This window comes from Rhinichthys klamathensis, unplaced genomic scaffold (assembly GCF_029890125.1).
Source record: "Rhinichthys klamathensis goyatoka isolate OS25496 unplaced genomic scaffold, OSU_Roscu_1.1 h1tg000291l_1, whole genome shotgun sequence".
Classification (NCBI taxonomy): domain Eukaryota; kingdom Metazoa; phylum Chordata; class Actinopteri; order Cypriniformes; family Leuciscidae; genus Rhinichthys; species Rhinichthys klamathensis.
The window spans coordinates 1,262,856-1,281,735 of record NW_026606810.1 but is presented as its reverse complement, the minus strand read 5'-3'; positions in this window follow the sequence as shown (position 1 = coordinate 1,281,735).

Here is an 18,880-nt window from a genome sequence, read left to right as displayed (position 1 = left end):
AGTGTGAGTCTAACCATGACTATAAAGATAGATGATGGTTGGATCCTATCAGCAAGAGCCAAGACAGTGTCTCAACTGTCCTAAATCTTTTTCTCTCTCCCCCTCACATCACTCCTTCCAAACCAAGCAGCTTCATGTCTGTCTGCATTAAAGAGATGAGGTAGAAAGGGACCATTTGAAGTTGATACATGTTGCTCTTGTAGGAATGCCGCCCCTATGCAATTTGGTAGAGAAAAAAAGAAAGAGAGGAATAGCAGAACAAAAAGTAGAATACATTTCCATTTAATCTGTCGATATAGAGTCATCTCTCCAGGGGAGCCTTTGATCTGAGATGCAAAGCTTTATTTCACTGTCAGTAGGTACTGTGTAATTCTGTCTGGGTAGTGTGGAGTGAGATTCAACACACACACACACACACACACACACAAATGCTGCATGTGGGTGGGGGGGTGGGGTGGGGGTGGGGTGGGGGGGGGGGGGGGCATAATTTAATATGATTTATAAGAAGAGTTTTCTTCATGGGGACCAAAAATGTCTCCTCAAGATTGAAAATTCCTGGTATTACTATCCTTGTGAGGACAAAACATATAGGGAGATAAAACCACACACACACACGCACAGACCAGAGTTCACACCGATATTGGAAACTAAAACTTTTTTAAAATACTTCCTGAAGGTCCAATTGATTCAGTCCTGTGACTTTATTTTAGAACAATAGCCTTGTTCAGACTATCAGTCCAAATAACATTTTTGTGCATATTCGATTCAAATCTGATCATATTTAGCAAGTGTGATTGACAAATTGTTGTTGCTGAAACAAGGTTGTGTTGTTGTCGATGTGCAGGTCACGCAGAAAATTATAATATAATGGATACAAATCCGCTGCCCAGTGATGAGGTGTCTTCACTTCTTTCACTGTGTGGCGGAGACGGCAGCACAAAATAAAGTCGTGCATACAGCCTCCTACGTTTCTGACAAGCGCTGGGCTACTGGGCTATGCCTAATTAAGCAGCCTTCATTAGACGTAGTAGCCTAGCGCCACAGCGCTTTTCATATTGCAAGACAACATTGCAAACCCATCCTAGTTGTTTTTGACGTATAGGCCTACCAATGCAACATCATTGCCAGAGAAACCATAGAAACCAACTCAGATATTCCAGAAAACGAAAGAGCAAACACAAATCGAATCTGAACAGTTACGATACACAGTGTAAATCATTTAGATCTGATTCTAATTGGATACACAAATAATCGGATTTGGACTGACACTGTGAACATAGTCTATAGACACTTTCACACATACAGTCTTTACTGGTAAATTACCGTTAAGAGATCATGTGTGAACAGGGCATTTTCAAAAATACCGTAAATCAAAAGCAATTTTCTGGAATGAGAAGTTGTAACATTACCAGTAACTTACCAGTATGATGCTATCGCTGCATCCAAAATAGCATACTGTATAGTAGGTACTACATTTGGTTTGAAACTTACTTCACAACCATTAAAATAGTACATTCTATAGTATGAATGTTTGTAGTATGAATGAAATTCGGCCGTACTACATCCTACTGCATGACCTACTGCGTCAGTTGCGTCGCTTCAACACCATTCACAAATCTTTTCCCGTGGCCTCATGGGATATTAAAGTGTCTATCGAAGTCTATCCTGTTGGCGTAGTTTTTCACATACTTTATAAGTTAGTAGGGAAGTATTCGATTTCAGACGTGTGTGTGAACAAGAACAGGATTACCGGTATAAGCATACATTTTAAATTTACTGGTATAAATTACAAATACATCCGGAAATGCTTCTCACCTTCATTCACCTTAAGTGAATGTAGCCTTGGCCTGGAGGGGTTGATGTCATCAGGCGGTACCCATCGTTCATTGGGTGTTTCAACCCTTATCCGCAACACCCTCCCGATGGTGGGTCGGCAGTGGTGGCCAGATCACTGCCCATCTTCCCCTCCAGGCTTCCAGCTCAACTCCTCCCTCCTGCTCCATAACCAGCAAGAGGCTCTTTCCGCTGCCTCCCCCATCCTGCGAGCTGCTGCCTTCCTCTCTTTCCCTGTTATTCCAATGGCTGTGAGCATTCTCCACACTGACTGAGCAGGGAATCCTCTACAGCCAACCTCGACCGGGAACAGCCAAGCCTGCCAGCCTTTCCCCCTGCAGTCGTGCTGCAGGTTTTGGTATTTGGCTTTCTTCCGTTCAAAGGCCTGTTCACAACCCTCTTCCCATGGGACTGTAAGTTCTATGAGGATGATCTTTTTTCCCTCTTCAGACCACAGTACCACATCCGGCCTCAGAGTTGTCTGGACGAACTGGGGGAACTGCAGCCTTCCTCCCAGGTCGACCTTCATTTCCCATGATTGGGCCTTTTGTAGCAGACTGGCTCTTGTTGTTACTGTGGTTGATGGCTTTTCCCCCTCCCTTACAAACTGGATTGATGTTGTTTTCCGAAGTGGTTGGCGTTTCTTTTTCCTCTCCTGCTCTAAGGTGTTGGCGAGTGTCATGAGCACCCTGTCGTGGCGCCACCTGTATCTTCCCTGGGTGAGTGCTTTTTTACACCCGGACAGGATGTGTGCCATGGTGCCCATCTCCCCACAAAGCTTGCACAATGGGTCCTCTCTCATACCCCACTTGTGCAAGTTTGTTGGGGTTGGCAGTGTGTCATACACTGATCTCAGCAGGAAGGAGATGCGGAACGGCTCCAGTCTCCAAAGGTCCGCCCAGGTAATCTTCCTCTTGGGAAGATCCCATTTGGTCCAGGCTCCTTGGGAAGCTAGGTCCACTGCCCTTGACCTTCGTCCTTCCTCTTCCAGGTTCCGTACCTCATCTTGAATCATGGCTCTTCTTTCACTGGTTCCTGCCTTCCTCCACTGTTGGAAATGGGAGGTTCCAAGACCCTGTCTTCCTGTGCATGGCGCTCCAATGATATCCCGTAGCTTCAACATGCTTTCAGCTTGTGCAACAGATGAATCAGCTGCCCACTTGCGACCTGATCTTGTAATGACGCCTGCATGTCTGACTTGTTCATCCTGCGAGTCTCTGTATGTCATTACGACTCTGCACTTTGCAACTTTGAATTCCTCAACCACAGATGACAGAGGAAGTTGGAGCTGCCCTGATCTTATATAGAGGCCTAGTGCAGTGAAGCTTGGAGGGATCCCCAACCATTTCCGGAGGTACTTATTGATCTTCCTCTCCATTCCTTCAACGCATGTCATCGGGACCTCATACACAGTCAACAGCCACATGAGCCTTGGCAACAGTCCGTGCTGATAGAGCCAAGCCTTAAACTTCCCAGGGAGCCCTGATTTTTCAATCCTCCTCAGCCATTGCTCAATCTGCTTTTCCGTACTCGCTTTGTTGTTCCTGTCAGTTAGTGAGTCATCAAACCACTTTCCGAGGCACTTGATTGGATTCTCCTCTATCGATGGAATCACTTCCCCTTGCACATGCAGCTTGAACCTGTTGGTCAACTTCCCGTTCCTGATCACCAAACTCCTGGATTTCTTTGGCTTAAACTTCATTCTGGCCCATGTTGCCATGTGGTCCAGAACAGTTAGCACCCACCTCGCCTCCACATGGGTTGTGGTCGTCACGGTAAGGTCGTCCATGTAACCTCTTATTGGGGGTTGTCGGATGCCTGACTCCATTTTTGGACCCCGGGCTTCCTTCTCCGCAGCTGTTATTAGGAGATTCATTCCCATGACGAAGAGGATGGGGGAGATTGTACAGCCAGTTACGATACCCTTTTCTAGGCTTTGCCACTGAGTTGTAAAATGGGCCGCGTTGAATCGTAGCTGGATTCCACCAAAGTAGCTGGTGATCATTCTCTTGATGTGCTGCGGAATGTGGTAGTGGTCTAATGCTGCATGAATGAGGGCGTGAGGGATTGATCCATAAGCATTGGCCAAGTCCAGCCAGACAACAGTCAGGTTGCCCTTGCTGGCTTTAGCCTCACGGATCATCTGACTGAGAACTCCGGTGTGTTCCAGGCATCCAGAGAAGCCTGGAATTCCACCTTTCTGAATAGCAGTGTTGATGTATCCATTCTCTGTCATGTAAGCGGTCATCCTCTTGGCCAGTACCGAAAAGAAGATCTTGCCTTCTACACTTAGCAGTGAGATTGTTCTGAATTGCTCAATGGTTGAGGAGTTCACTTCCTTTGGCACGAAACAGCCTTCCGCCTTCTTCCAGCCTGACGGAATGGTACCCTTTTTCCAAATCCTCCGGAACAGCTTCCACAGCCTCCGGAGGAGCATTGGGCATTTCTTATATACCTTGTAGGGTATACAGACCTGTTCTGGCCTTCTTCACCACCTCTTGGACTTCCTTCCAGGATGGTTCACTGATGTTGAGCTCTTTTTCCGGGGTCTTTATACTGTTGATGCTTGGGTTGGCGTCAAGGGCCTGGTTTCTCGAGGTGTCATTGTGGGTCTCCCTCAAAAACGCCTCCACATCTCCTCTTGGGCTGGTCAGCCTTCCAGATTTTGCTTCACCCAGCAGTGTTCTGGTGAATCGGAAGGGGTCTTTGGTGAACTGGGATCTTTTGTTCCCCCTGTCCTTCCTCTTCTTCCGAGTGCTTTCTGCTTTTCGGAGTCTACAGAGGCGCTCCCGGAGTTGACTCGTCAGGTCCTTGATGCCTTCCCTTTCATCAGCAAGGGCTCTTTTGAACTGCTTGGTGAGAGTCTTGATTTATCCCCTCAGATGATGAATTTCCCTCTCTCTTCTATTTGGCTGGTATGCCGCCTTGATGTTGATTTTCTTCTCCTTAGTTCCAAAACGCTCCCTTGCCAGATTATAAGTTATTGTTGTGAGAGTATTGACTTTCTGCTCCGCCGTCCCTGCTAGTGTGGCTTCTAGCACTTTGTCGAGATCTTGGTCTAGTTGGTACCACTCTTTGTTATCGCTCATCTTGGGCCATTTAATTCGTTCCCTCGCAGGGTGGGGTTGGCTCTCTGGGGTGGCATCAGGTGGGTCCCTCCTGAAGTCTTGAGGTGACACAGGTGCTGAGAGATCTCCAGTACTGTGGGGTGCTTCCTGCCTGGAGCTCTCCTGCGTCTCACCAGGTGCTACCGCTGTGCGCTGCTCCTGTGACCCCTCTTTTCCACAGTTGGTTCGGCTTTGGTGTATCTTAAGCCCTCTTTTGTTCTTGCAGGTCTTTCCGCAATGACACTTTACTTCTAATGCCTCCCCAGTTAATGTTGTTTGGGTGAGCCGTCTCTGTGTCCGTATTTCTTTCCTGGTCGTTACCGTTGTGTCTGTCCTGTTGAGTCTCTCATCCTCCCCCCCTCTCGGGAGACTCTGGGGGTATTGCTCAGTATTGCTTTCTGTAGCTTGAGTTGGTGCCCTCTTGCGAGTGCTGTGGATGAGGTTGCTAACCTCATACACCCATGCCAGTCTTTCCTGGAGGTCAGCTGTCTTTCCAGCGTCACCGACCTTCCTCGGTTGCCACCCAGACTTTCCTGGAAGTCACTGGTTGCCCAGAGTTTCTAAATTACAAATACATCCGGAAATGCTTCTCACCTTCATTCACCTTAAGTGAATGTAGCCTTGGCCTGGAGGGGTTGATGTCATCAGGCGGTACCCATCGTTCATTGGGTGTTTCAACCCTTATCCGCAACACCCTCCCGATGGTGGGTCGGCAGTGGTGGCCAGATCACTGCCCATCTTCCCCTCCAGGCTTCCAGCTCAACTCCTCCCTCCTGCTCCATAACCAGCAAGAGGCTCTTTCCGCTGCCTCCCCCATCCTGCGAGCTGCTGCCTTCCTCTCTTTCCCTGTTATTCCAATGGCTGTGAGCATTCTCCACACTGACTGAGCAGGGAATCCTCTACAGCCAACCTCGACCGGGAACAGCCAAGCCTGCCAGCCTTTCCCCCTGCAGTCGTGCTGCAGGTTTTGGTATTAATAATAATATTATTTTGCTTTAATATTACTGAATAGTTGTTAATATATAGTATAGGCCTACTAACATTTGATCATCATCCAATAAGAGGCTCAATATCACGGTGTACTTTTATATTAATGATGCACTTGTAACATTTATCTTGACACTTTTGTCTGTACTCAACATGCTTAACTAGATGTTATAAAATAAACTGTGATTCAGTATTGCCAAATAAATATGTTCATTCTACTAACCTAACATTATTTTATTGAACAAAGAAACGCACATATATGGATCTGTGAGACATTTCCTATCCTGATACCATCTGTGACCCTGGATGTTGTTCAGTCATCTATTAATCCATTATGCGCGGGAGGAGCTGGTGATTGAACTTTTAACAAGGTCTGAAATCACCCAACTAAAGCCATAGCGAATTCCATCAAAAACGTAAATTGTCCTGAAAGTGGGAATGTGTTATTTGAGAATGAGACATCTACCACAGTAATCTTAGCAGACACAATTGGAAATTGAATCGTAAATTAACAAGATGGTTTAGACTAGAGGCTCACAGATTTTCCAATGCATGTTGAAGGAAACAAACAACAATACTTTGGGGGAAAAAAGAAACAAATACATTTTACATATTTAAAGATATCCTGTTTGTAACTAACAATAACAATTCAATTTAACCATGAAAATGTGCTGTAATTAAGCTGACATAAATGAAAAATGAATATTCATTGATATTTTAAAAATATTTTAAAATATTATTATTTTTATATTAATGTATCATATTATGATAAATATCAAAACATTTATAAAGTATTAAAAGTGAACTAATTAAGTGAATTATTTAAGTACAATAAATTTAACCTAACTGTATTAACCTAAAAAGATTCCTAATAATTGTTTTTATTCATTGTTGTTCATATACATAAAATTTCTACATTTTAGATGCTGTCATGTTAAGTACTGAAGGGTTGGTCAAAATCCCTTGCCTCTTCAAATACATATATAATCATATATCTTTTTGAATGGTTATATACTTCCTTTATAAAAATCAATAATCAAATATATTCATTATCACATAATAATTTGTATATTCTTTGTGCTTGTGAAATTATATTTTCTTAAATGCATGTGATGTAAGTAACCAGTTTCTTTTAGGTGCATTCCAATCTTACTTTGAGATTGCACGTAGTACACGCAGGACACGAAGGCCAAGTAACCCACAAGGCCGTTTGTCTCTTTCTCTTTCTCTGGGATCAGTAGAAAGGTTTATAGAGGGTCCTAAAGGCAGCGTGGACACATATGATCCTTCGTTGGACATATGGTCAAGCTATATTGAGCGTTACTATCAAACTTTAATTGTTGTATTAAAATGTATTCTTTCCAGTATATTTCCTTCCTTGGGAGTAAATGCCAGTGATCTGTTTTTCTCCCAAATGAGTGAATGTTTTAGCATTATGTTTTGGTATACTTAACTGATAATAAGGAGCTCAGACTCTCTTCAGCCTTGATGGGAGCTGTTATTTGCTAGTGTCTGTTATTTGTGTGTGTGTGCGTATGACATTCTATGTAGGTTCTGGACGTTCGGACCAGACACCCCGGCGCCCTTCTCTAACCTGCGAGGCCACCACAGACCTAAATCTAATGAGTGGACGACAACTATCTTTACTGATGGCGATAGGCACCCCTATCTCCTCACATGTGTTAAATTGTTTAGGCTTTCATGTTTCTTAGCCAATGAGAATCAGTCAACCTGTAAGCAATGACGTAGCTTAGACCTTGGAAATGGTATAACTGCTGTGATCTTTGTAACTGTAAGGGAGGCGGCCTACGAACTCCTGTGTGAGTCTTGAAGCTGACTTCTGCTGATGAAACTGCAAACTATCTTCAGTAAAACTTTTCTTTAATTTTTAGGGCCCAAGCCTTGAAAAGGCGAAGGCCCTATTGTTTTCCTAAGGATTATTATTAGGGCCCAAGCCTTGAAAAGGCGAAGGCCCTATTGTTTTCCTAAGGATTATTATTTATTAGGGCCCAAGCCTTGAAAAGGCGAAGGCCCTATTGTTTTCCTAAGGATTATTATTTATTAGGGCCCAAGCCTTGAAAAGGCGAAGGCCCTATTGTTTTCCTAAGGATTATTATTAGGGCCCAAGCCTTGAAAAGGCGAAGGCCCTATTGTTTTCCTAAGGATTATTATTTATTATTAGGGCCCAAGCCTTGAAAAGGCGAAGGCCCCTATTGTTTTCCTAAGGATTATTATTTATTATTAGGGCCCAAGCCTTGAAAAGGCGAAGGCCCCTATTGTTTTCCTAAGGATTATTAGGGCCCAAGCCTTGAAAAGGCGAAGGCCCTATTGTTTTCCTTAGGATTATTAGGGCCCAAGCCTTGAAAAGGCGAAGGCCCCTATTGTTTTCCTAAGGATTATTATTTATTATTATTATTATTTTACTACCTTTTGGGCACTTTTGGGGGCCTTAACGTGCTCGAAAACTCTTGAAACTTTGCACACATCTCAGAACCCGCGGCCATCAGGGCCGGGCTGAAGCTGGTACCCGGGCGTGGCAGGGGGGCTCGACAGCGCCCCCTGGAACGGGGTTTGAACACTTGGTCCATAAATCAAACACGCTTGCATGTAATAATATGAAACTCAGTACACATATAGATCTCATCGATTCATATATACTTCATGCTCTTACTTTTTACCCCAGCCCAACAGGAAGTCGGCTATTAAGGGTTGTTTGGAAAACACATGCAATGGAATGTGAAATACTCCTCCTAGAGAATTCAAACACACGGCACGAAACTCGGTCAGCATGAAGTCAAGACACTGAGGATGAAAAATTGCCAGGGGATTTTTGATATCTCGAACGGTTTGGCCGTGGCGAGTAAACGAAATTATGGCGAGAAACGTGAAACAGGAAGTGTGTTATAACTACTGCATACATTAACTAATCTTGATGAAACTTCAGCAGTGTGTTCGTTGTAAGAGCCCGATCACATGGATGTGACTATTGTGAGTCAAAGTTATAGCGCCACCAACTGGCAGCAGGAAGTGTGTCACTTTCAAAATGCTTTTAAATCACCCTCTTATTTTTACCCGATTTGCTTCAAACTTCATGTGCATAATGTAGACACACGCCAGATGTAGACCTGTGAAAGGATTATTGATATCTTAGATACTGTTGCCATGGCAATGCATCAAACATTAATATTCCTTTTTTTAAGCTTTTTCATGCTTTTTTATGCTTTCGGGCACTTTTGGGGTTCTTAACGTGCTCGAAAACTCTTGAAACTTTGCACACGGGACAAAACCCGCGGCCATCAGGGCCAGGCTGAAGCTGGTACCCGGGCGTGGCAGGGGGGCTCGACAGCGCCCCCTTGAACGGGTCAGACAATTTGGTCCATATATCCAACACGCTTTACCCTATTTGCTTCAAACTTGATGTGTATAATGTAGACACAAGCCAGATGTAGACCTGTGAAAGGATTGTTGATATCCTAGATGCTGTTGCCGTGACAACGCATCAAACTTTAATATTCTTTTTGGATACTTTTGAGATTCTTAGCGCACTTTTGGGGCCCTTAACATGCTCAAAAACTCTTGAAACTTTGCACACGGGTCAGAAACCGCGGCCATCAGGGCCGGCCTGAAGCTGGTACCCGGGCGTGGCAGGGGGGCTCGACAGCGCCCCCTGGAACGGGGTCCGAAAACTTGGTCCATAAATCAAACAGGCTTTACCCGATTTGCTTCAAACTTGATGTGTATAATGTAGACACACGCCAGATGTAGACCTGTGAAAGGATTGTTGATATCTTAGATGCTGTTGCCGTGACAACGCATCAAACTTTAATATTCTTTTTGGATACTTTTGAGACTCTCAGCGCACTTTTGGGGCCCTTAACATGCTCAAAAACTCTTGAAACTTTGCACACGGGTCAGAACCCGCGGCCATCAGGGCCGGGCTGAAGCTGGTACCCGGGCGTGGCAGGGGGGCTCGACAGCGCCCCCTGGAACAGGGTCCGAAAACTTGGTCCATAAATCAAACACGCTTGAATGTAATAATATGAAACTCGGTACACATATAGATCTCATCGATTCATATATCCTTTGTACTTTTACTTTTTACCCCAGCCCAACAGGAAGTCGGCTATTATGGTTTGTTTGGAAGCGTATGCCCCTGGAATTCGATATACTCCTCCTAGAGAATTCAACTAATCGCCACGAAACTCGGTCAGCATGATGTCAAGACATTGAGGATGAAAAGTTGCCAGGGGATTTTTGATATCTCGAACGGTTTGGCCGTGGCGAGGAAACGAATTTATGGCGAATAAAGGAAACAGGAAGTGTGTTATAACTTCTGCATACATTAACTGATCTTGATGAAACTTCAGCAGTGTGTTCGCTGTAAGAGTCCGATCACATGGATGTGACTATTGTGAGTCAAAGTTATAGCGCCACCAACTGGCAGCAGGAAGTGTGTCACTTCCTAAAGGCTTTGAAATCACCCTCTTATTTTTACCCAATTTGCTTCAAACTTTATGTGTATAATGTAAACACACGGCAGATGTAGACCTGAGAAAGGATTATTGATCTCTTAGATACTGTTGCCGTGGCAACGCATCAAACTTTATTATTCTTTGTTGATGCTTTTGAGACTCTTAACATACTTGAAATTGCATGAAACCCGACAGACACATCACATTTATTAGACAGTAGACATGTGCAGAGTTTCAGAAACGGGCATGGTGAGAGCAATTAGAGAATAATGTTTAAGTTTAAAAACAGCCAGAATGGTTGTTTAGTCAAAAAAAATTTTTTCCCAAATCATACATAGTGTTATACTGCCCTCTTGTGTTCAAAATCAGGTAAAAAGCGAAAGTAAAATAAGGACGTCTGCACAATTCATTAATAATGGTGCAGAGTAGAGTGAGCTTTTTCAATTAATTCCTATGGAAGTAGGAATGAACTAAACAACGTTCGCTCTGTTCTGCTCGTCCCTCACCGTGGGCGCGCAGAGTTATGAATGCCCGTGCAGCCGTGAGCATTTTAGTTTCATTTTAAAATTAGCGCCATTTCGGGGGACGTATTACTTTAATTTATTTAACAAAAACACAATGTTGTGTTTTATTGCGAGTGTACACAAATATAAGTAAACACTTTGACGTTTGAATGATGTCCTGTATGAAGAAAATGACGGAGTATGTTTCACTGTTCAATCGCGCTGAGCCACCCAGACCCCCACACACACACTGACACACACACACACACACACACAAACACACACACACACAATAATAAAACATTCAACCTAACATATACAAATTACACTGCTATGTTGAAATAGTCAGTAGTACAATTTGTATCATTCACAGTAAGCACCGCTCCACTGTGATTTTTCCAAGCACATTTTTGCACAAGTGAAGAGGATGATTTTTTCCGTCGATATTGGAACGTGAGTGAAGTACAAAGCCTGTAATAAAGAATAGTTTAGCATCCAAATACATCGCAAATGTTGCAACATTTAGATTCTAAAGAGAGATTTACGTGAGCCTAACACCACTTACTTTTACTTTTGTTTTAAATTATTTCGTTTTGGCTTTATTATAGTTATTTTTTTATTCGTGTTCTGTTCTGAATATCATTAAATTTAAAGGATTTGTTGTGGAATATTTTGAGTGTATAATCAAATAACACTAAACCGTCACTAGGTGTCGCCAGGCGACCGTCTTAATGAGCGGGTCATTGATTCATTCGTTCAAACGATTCGTTTGAACGACTGAGTCATTCATGAATGAGACAGATGTTTATGGATAGGTCATTGAATCTTTGAGTCAACCAATTTGTTCAAAATGCTGAATCATTCAGTAATGAGAAAACACGTTGCTGTGAGATGCAATGGTTCTGCTGTGATCTTTGTTTAACTATTTTCGCTGCTGAAACAGAAGAACAGTCAACATTGCATCTAAAATGTAAGTGACTTGACACGTGTGTGTGTGTGTGTGTGTGTGTGTGTGTGTGTGTGCGTGTGAGTGCGTGCGTGCGTGCGTGTGTGTGTGTGTGTGTGTGTGTGTGTGTGTGCAATCAATCCCAGGTAAGAGGCATGAATAATGAGAATTGGACTTCTAGGAGTGAGGTTAATATTCCGGAGACGGTTCCCTCGGATTGTGAAAAGGAGGCGGCGCGGGAGTGGCCAGGCATTGCGCTACTTCTGTTTCAAAGTTTAAAACAATGCTAATATCATTTTTTTGAACGATTTCATTACAAATGTTAATTTTATATATTTATAAAATATTATAAAATATAATAACTATGTTTTGTCCTATTAACAAAAGACAGGCAATGTACTATTAACAAATGTTAATAGTTTTTTAAAAGTTAAAATGATACTTTATGCATTTGTTTTGTGTCAGATGATTAACAATATAAATTAAACAAAGCTTAAAACAAACAAAATAATAAAACGAAAACAAAGCTTGAACATTTTATTTAATTGAAAAGCCTTTTTGAAATAAAATGTGTTTTTTTCCCTCTGAAATAGCAAAAGCATCGCACACTTAGCTGTACCTGCTCTAAATAAATAATAGTATTTAAATAAAAATACAAAATCGAAATAAATAAATTATATAAAACAAAATCAAATCAAAGAAAATAAATCTTATTAAAGTTATGCAGGCACACATTTAACAATAATTTTCAAGTGACAAATAAAATCAATCAAAATTTCTTACACATGGAGTTAATCCTGACAATTCCTGAGGCGCCTTTCCTCATGACACTCGCTTTTTTTTTCGAAGATATATTTTCTTTGGTTTGATTTTGTTTTTGTAATAATTTATTTTATTTAGTTCGATTTTGTATTTTTATTGAATTACTATTTTTTATTTAGAGCAGGTACAGCTAGTGTGTGATGCTTTTGCTATTTCAGAGGAAAACAATAATTTTATTTAATTAATAATTTTTGTTTTAGTCCACCATATAATTATGTTGTGTTTGATCTATGGAAAAAAGTTAGTTGGGAAATGGTTGAATATTAACAAAAGTTAATAGTTTTTTACAAGTTAGAATAATACGATATATATATATAAACAAGCCGGTGGCACCGCCACCCCGGTGCCTTTAGGGTTACTGTGCATGACGGGCAATATCGTAACTCCGCTTTGACCTTTGAGAAGATGTGTGCTATAGAGCTTGCATTGGTGTGGGCTCTGCAAAAGTGTGTGTGTGTGTGTGTGAGGCGTGATTGAACAATGTAGACATATATATATATATATAAAGGCACCGGGGTGGCGGTGCCACCGGCTTGTTTATATATATATATATATATATATATATGAATATAGCTGCGAGCAGCGATGAAGGGCCAAAGCCGGCGGCACCGCCACTCCGGTGCCTTTAGGTAACTAAAGGCACCGGGGTTGCGGTGCCACCGGCTTGGGCCCGTAATCGCTGCTCGCAGCTATATTCATATATATATATATATATATATATATAAACAAGCCGGTGGCACCGCCACCCCGGTGCCTTTATATATATATATATATTTATTTATTATTATTATTATTTTACTACCTTTTGGGCACTTTTGGGGGCCTTAACGTGCTCGAAAACTCTTGAAACTTTGCACACATCTCAGAACCCGCGGCCATCAGGGCCGGGCTGAAGCTGGTACCAGGGCGTGGCAGGGGTGCTCGACAGCGCCCCCTGGAACGGGGTTTGAACACTTGGTCCATAAATCAAACACGCTTGCATGTAATAATATGAAACTCAGTACACATATAGATCTCATCGGTTCATATATACTTCATGCTCTTACTTTTTACCCCAGCCCAACAGGAAGTCGGCTATTAAGGGTTGTTTGGAAAACACATGCAATGGAATGTGAAATACTCCTCCTAGAGAATTCAAACACACGGCACGAAACTCGGTCAGCATGAAGTCAAGACACTGAGGATGAAAAATTGCCAGGGGATTTTTGATATCTCGAACGTTTTGGCCGTGGCGAGTAAACGAAATTATGGCGAGAAACGTGAAACAGGAAGTGTGTTATAACTACTGCATACATTAACTAATCTTGATGAAACTTCAGCAGTGTGTTCGTTGTAAGAGCCCGATCACATGGATGTGACTATTGTGAGTCAAAGTTATAGCGCCACCAACTGGCAGCAGGAAGTGTGTCACTTTCAAAATGCTTTTAAATCACCCTCTTATTTTTACCCGATTTGCTTCAAACTTCAGGTGCATAATGTAGACACACGCCAGATGTAGACCTGTGAAAGGATTATTGATATCTTAGATACTGTTGCCATGGCAATGCATCAAACATTAATATTCCTTTTTTTAAGCTTTTTCATGCTTTTTTATGCTTTCGGGCACTTTTGGGGTTCTTAACGTGCTCGAAAACTCTTGAAACTTTGCACACGGGACAAAACCCGCGGCCATCAGGGCCAGGCTGAAGCTGGTACCCGGGCGTGGCAGGGGGGCTCGACAGCGCCCCCTTGAACGGGTCAGACAATTTGGTCCATATATCCAACACGCTTTACCCTATTTGCTTCAAACTTGATGTGTATAATGTAGACACAAGCCAGATGTAGACCTGTGAAAGGATTGTTGATATCTTAGATGCTGTTGCCGTGACAACGCATCAAACTTTAATATTCTTTTTGGATACTTTTGAGATTCTTAGCGCACTTTTGGGGCCCTTAACATGCTCAAAAACTCTTGAAACTTTGCACACGGGTCAGAAACCGCGGCCATCAGGGCCGGGCTGAAGCTGGTACCCGGGCGTGGCAGGGGGGCTCGACAGCGCCCCCTGGAACGGGGTCCGAAAACTTGGTCCATAAATCAAACAGGCTTTACCCGATTTGCTTCAAACTTGATGTGTATAATGTAGACACACGCCAGATGTAGACCTGTGAAAGGATTGTTGATATCTTAGATGCTGTTGCCGTGACAACGCATCAAACTTTAATATTCTTTTTGGATACTTTTGAGACTCTCAGCGCACTTTTGGGGCCCTTAACGTGCTCAAAAACTCTTGAAACTTTGCACACGGGTCAGAACCCGCGGCCATCAGGGCCGGGCTGAAGCTGGTACCCGGGCGTGGCAGGGGGGCTCGACAGCGCCCCCTGGAACAGGGTCCGAAAACTTGGTCCATAAATCAAACACGCTTGAATGTAATAATATGAAACTCGGTACACATATAGATCTCATCGATTCATATATCCTTTGTACTTTTACTTTTTACCCCAGCCCAACAGGAAGTCGGCTATTATGGTTTGTTTGGAAGCGTATGCCCCTGGAATTCGATATACTCCTCCTAGAGAATTCAACCAATCGCCACGAAACTCGGTCAGCATGAAGTCAAGACATTGAGGATGAAAAGTTGCCAGGGGATTTTTGATATCTCGAACGGTTTGGCCGTGGCGAGGAAACGAATTTATGGCGAATAAAGGAAACAGGAAGTGTGTTATAACTTCTGCATACATTAACTGATCTTGATGAAACTTCAGCAGTGTGTTCGCTGTAAGAGTCCGATCACATGGATGTGACTATTGTGAGTCAAAGTTATAGCGCCACCAACTGGCAGCAGGAAGTGTGTCACTTCCTAAAGGCTTTGAAATCACCCTCTTATTTTTACCCAATTTGCTTCAAACTTTATGTGTATAATGTAGACACACGGCAGATGTAGACCTGAGAAAGGATTATTGATATCTTAGATACTGTTGCCGTGGCAACGCATCAAACTTTATTATTCTTTGTTGATGCTTTTGAGACTCTTAACATACTTGAAATTGCATGAAACCCGACAGACACATCACATTTATTAGACAGTAGACATGTGCAGAGTTTCAGAAACGGGCATGGTGAGAGCAATTAGAGAATAATGTTTAAGTTTAAAAACAGCCAGAAGGGTTGTTTAGTCAAAAAATTTTTTTTTCCAAATCATACATAGTGTTATACTGCCCTCTTGTGTTCAAAATCAGGTAAAAGCGAAAGTAAAATAAGGACGTCTGCACAATTCATTAATAATGGTGCAGAGTAGAGTGAGCTTTTTCAATTTATTCCTATGGAAGTAGGAATGAACTAAACAACGTTCGCTCTGTTCTGCTCGTCCCTCACCGTGGGCGCGCAGAGTTATGAATGCCCGTGCAGCCGTGAGCATTTTAGTTTCATTTTAAAATTAGCGCCATTTCGGGGGACGTATTACTTTAATTTATTTAACAAAAACACAATGTTGTGTTTTATTGCGAGTGTACACAAATATAAGTAAACACTTTGACGTTTGAATGATGTCCTGTATGAAGAAAATGACGGAGTATGTTTCACTGTTCAATCGCGCTGAGCCACCCAGACCCCCACACACACACTGACACACACACACACACACACACACACAAACACACAATAATAAAACATTCAACCTAACATATACAAATTACACTGCTATGTTGAAATAGTCAGTAGTACAATTTGTATCATTCACAGTAAGCACCGCTCCACTGTGATTTTTCCAAGCACATTTTTGCACAAGTGAAGAGGATGATTTTTTCCGTCGATATTGGAACGTGAGTGAAGTACAAAGCCTGTAATAAAGAATAGTTTAGCATCCAAATACATCGCAAATGTTGCAACATTTAGATTCTAAAGAGAGATTTACGTGAGCCTAACACCACTTACTTTTACTTTTGTTTTAAATTATTTCGTTTTGGCTTTATTATAGTTATTTTTTTATTCGTGTTCTGTTCTGAATATCATTAAATTTAAAGGATTTGTTGTGGAATATTTTGAGTGTATAATCAAATAACACTAAACCGTCACTAGGTGTCGCCAGGCGACCGTCTTAATGAGCGGGTAATTGATTCATTCGTTCAAACGATTCGTTTGAACGACTGAGTCATTCATGAATGAGACAGATGTTTATGGATTGGTCATTGAATCTTTGAGTCAACCAATTTGTTCAAAATGCTGAATCATTCAGTAATGAGAAAACACGTTGCTGTGAGATGCAATGGTTCTGCTGTGATCTTTGTTTAACTATTTTCGCTGCTGAAACAGAAGAACAGTCAATATTGCATCTAAAATGTAAGTGACTTGACACGTGTGTGTGTGTGTGTGTGTGTGTGTGTGTGTGTGTGAGAGTGCGTGCGTGCGTGCGTGCGTGTGTGTGTGTGTGTGTGTGTGTGTGTGTGTGTGTGCAATCAATCCCAGGTAAGAGGCATGAATAATGAGAATTGGACTTCTAGGAGTGAGCTTAATATTCCGGAGACGGTTCCCTCGGATTGTGAAAAGGAGGCGGCGCGGGAGTGGCCAGGCATTGCGCTACTTCTGTTTCAAAGTTTAAAACAATGCTAATATCATTTTTTTGAACGATTTCATTACAAATGTTTATTTTATATATTTATAAAATATTATAAAATATAATAACTATGTTTTGTCCTATTAACAAAAGACAGGCAATGTACTATTAACAAATGTTAATAGTTTTTTAAAAGTTAAAATGATACTTTATGCATTTGTTTTGTGTCAGATGATTAACAATATAAATTAAACAAAGCTTAAAACAAACAAAATAATAAAACGAAAACAAAGCTTGAACATTTTATTTAATTGAAAAGCCTTTTTGAAATAAAATGTGTTTTTTTCCCTCTGAAATAGCAAAAGCATCGCACACTTAGCTGTACCTGCTCTAAATAAATAATAGTATTTAAATAAAAATACAAAATCGAAATAAATAAATTATATAAAACAAAATCAAATCAAAGAAAATAAATCTTATTAAAGTTATGCAGGCACACATTTAACAATAATTTTCAAGTGACAAATAAAATCAATCAAAATTCCTTACACATGGAGTTAATCCTGACGATTCCTGAGGCGCCTTTCCTCATGACACTCGCTTTTTTTTTCGAAGATATATTTTCTTTGGTTTGATTTTGTTTTTGTAATAATTTATTTTATTTAGTTCGATTTTGTATTTTTATTGAATTACCATTTTTTATTTAGAGCAGGTACAGCTAGTGTGTGATGCTTTTGCTATTTCAGAGGAAAACAATAATTTTATTTAATTAATAATTTTTGTTTCAGTCCACCATATAATTATGTTGTGTCTGATCTATGGAAAAAAGTTAGTTGTGAAATGGTTGAATATTAACAAAAGTTAATAGTTTTTTACAAGTTAGAATAATACGATATATATATATATATATAAACAAGCCGGTGGCACCGCCACCCCGGTGCCTTTAGGGTTACTGTGCATGACGGGCAATATCGTAACTCCGCTTTGACCTTTGAGAAGATGTGTGCAATAGAGCTTGCATTGGTGTGGGCTCTGCAAAAGTGTGTGTGTGTGTGTGAGGCGTGATTGAACAATGTAGACATATATATATATATATAAAGGCACCGGGGTGGCGGTGCCACCGGCTTGTTTATATATATATATATATATATATATATATATGAATATAGCTGCGAGCAGCGATGAAGGGCCAAAGCCGGCGGCACCGCCACTCCGGTGCCTTTAGGTAACTAAAGGCACCGGGGTTGCGGTGCCACCGGCTTGGGCCCGTAATCGCTGCTCGCAGCTATATTTATTTATTATTATTATTATTTTACTACCTTTTGGGCACTTTTGGGGGCCTTAACGTGCTCGAAAACTCTTGAAACTTTGCACACATCTCAGAACCCGCGGCCATCAGGGCCGGGCTGAAGCTGGTACCCGGGCGTGGCAGGGGGGCTCGACAGCGCCCCCTGGAACGGGGTTTGAACACTTGGTCCATAAATCAAACACGCTTGCATGTAATAATATGAAACTCAGTACACATATAGATCTCATCGATTCATATATACTTCATGCTCTTACTTTTTACCCCAGCCCAACAGGAAGTCGGCTATTAAGGGTTGTTTGGAAAACACATGCAATGGAATGTGAAATACTCCTCCTAGAGAATTCAAACACACGGCACGAAACTCGGTCAGCA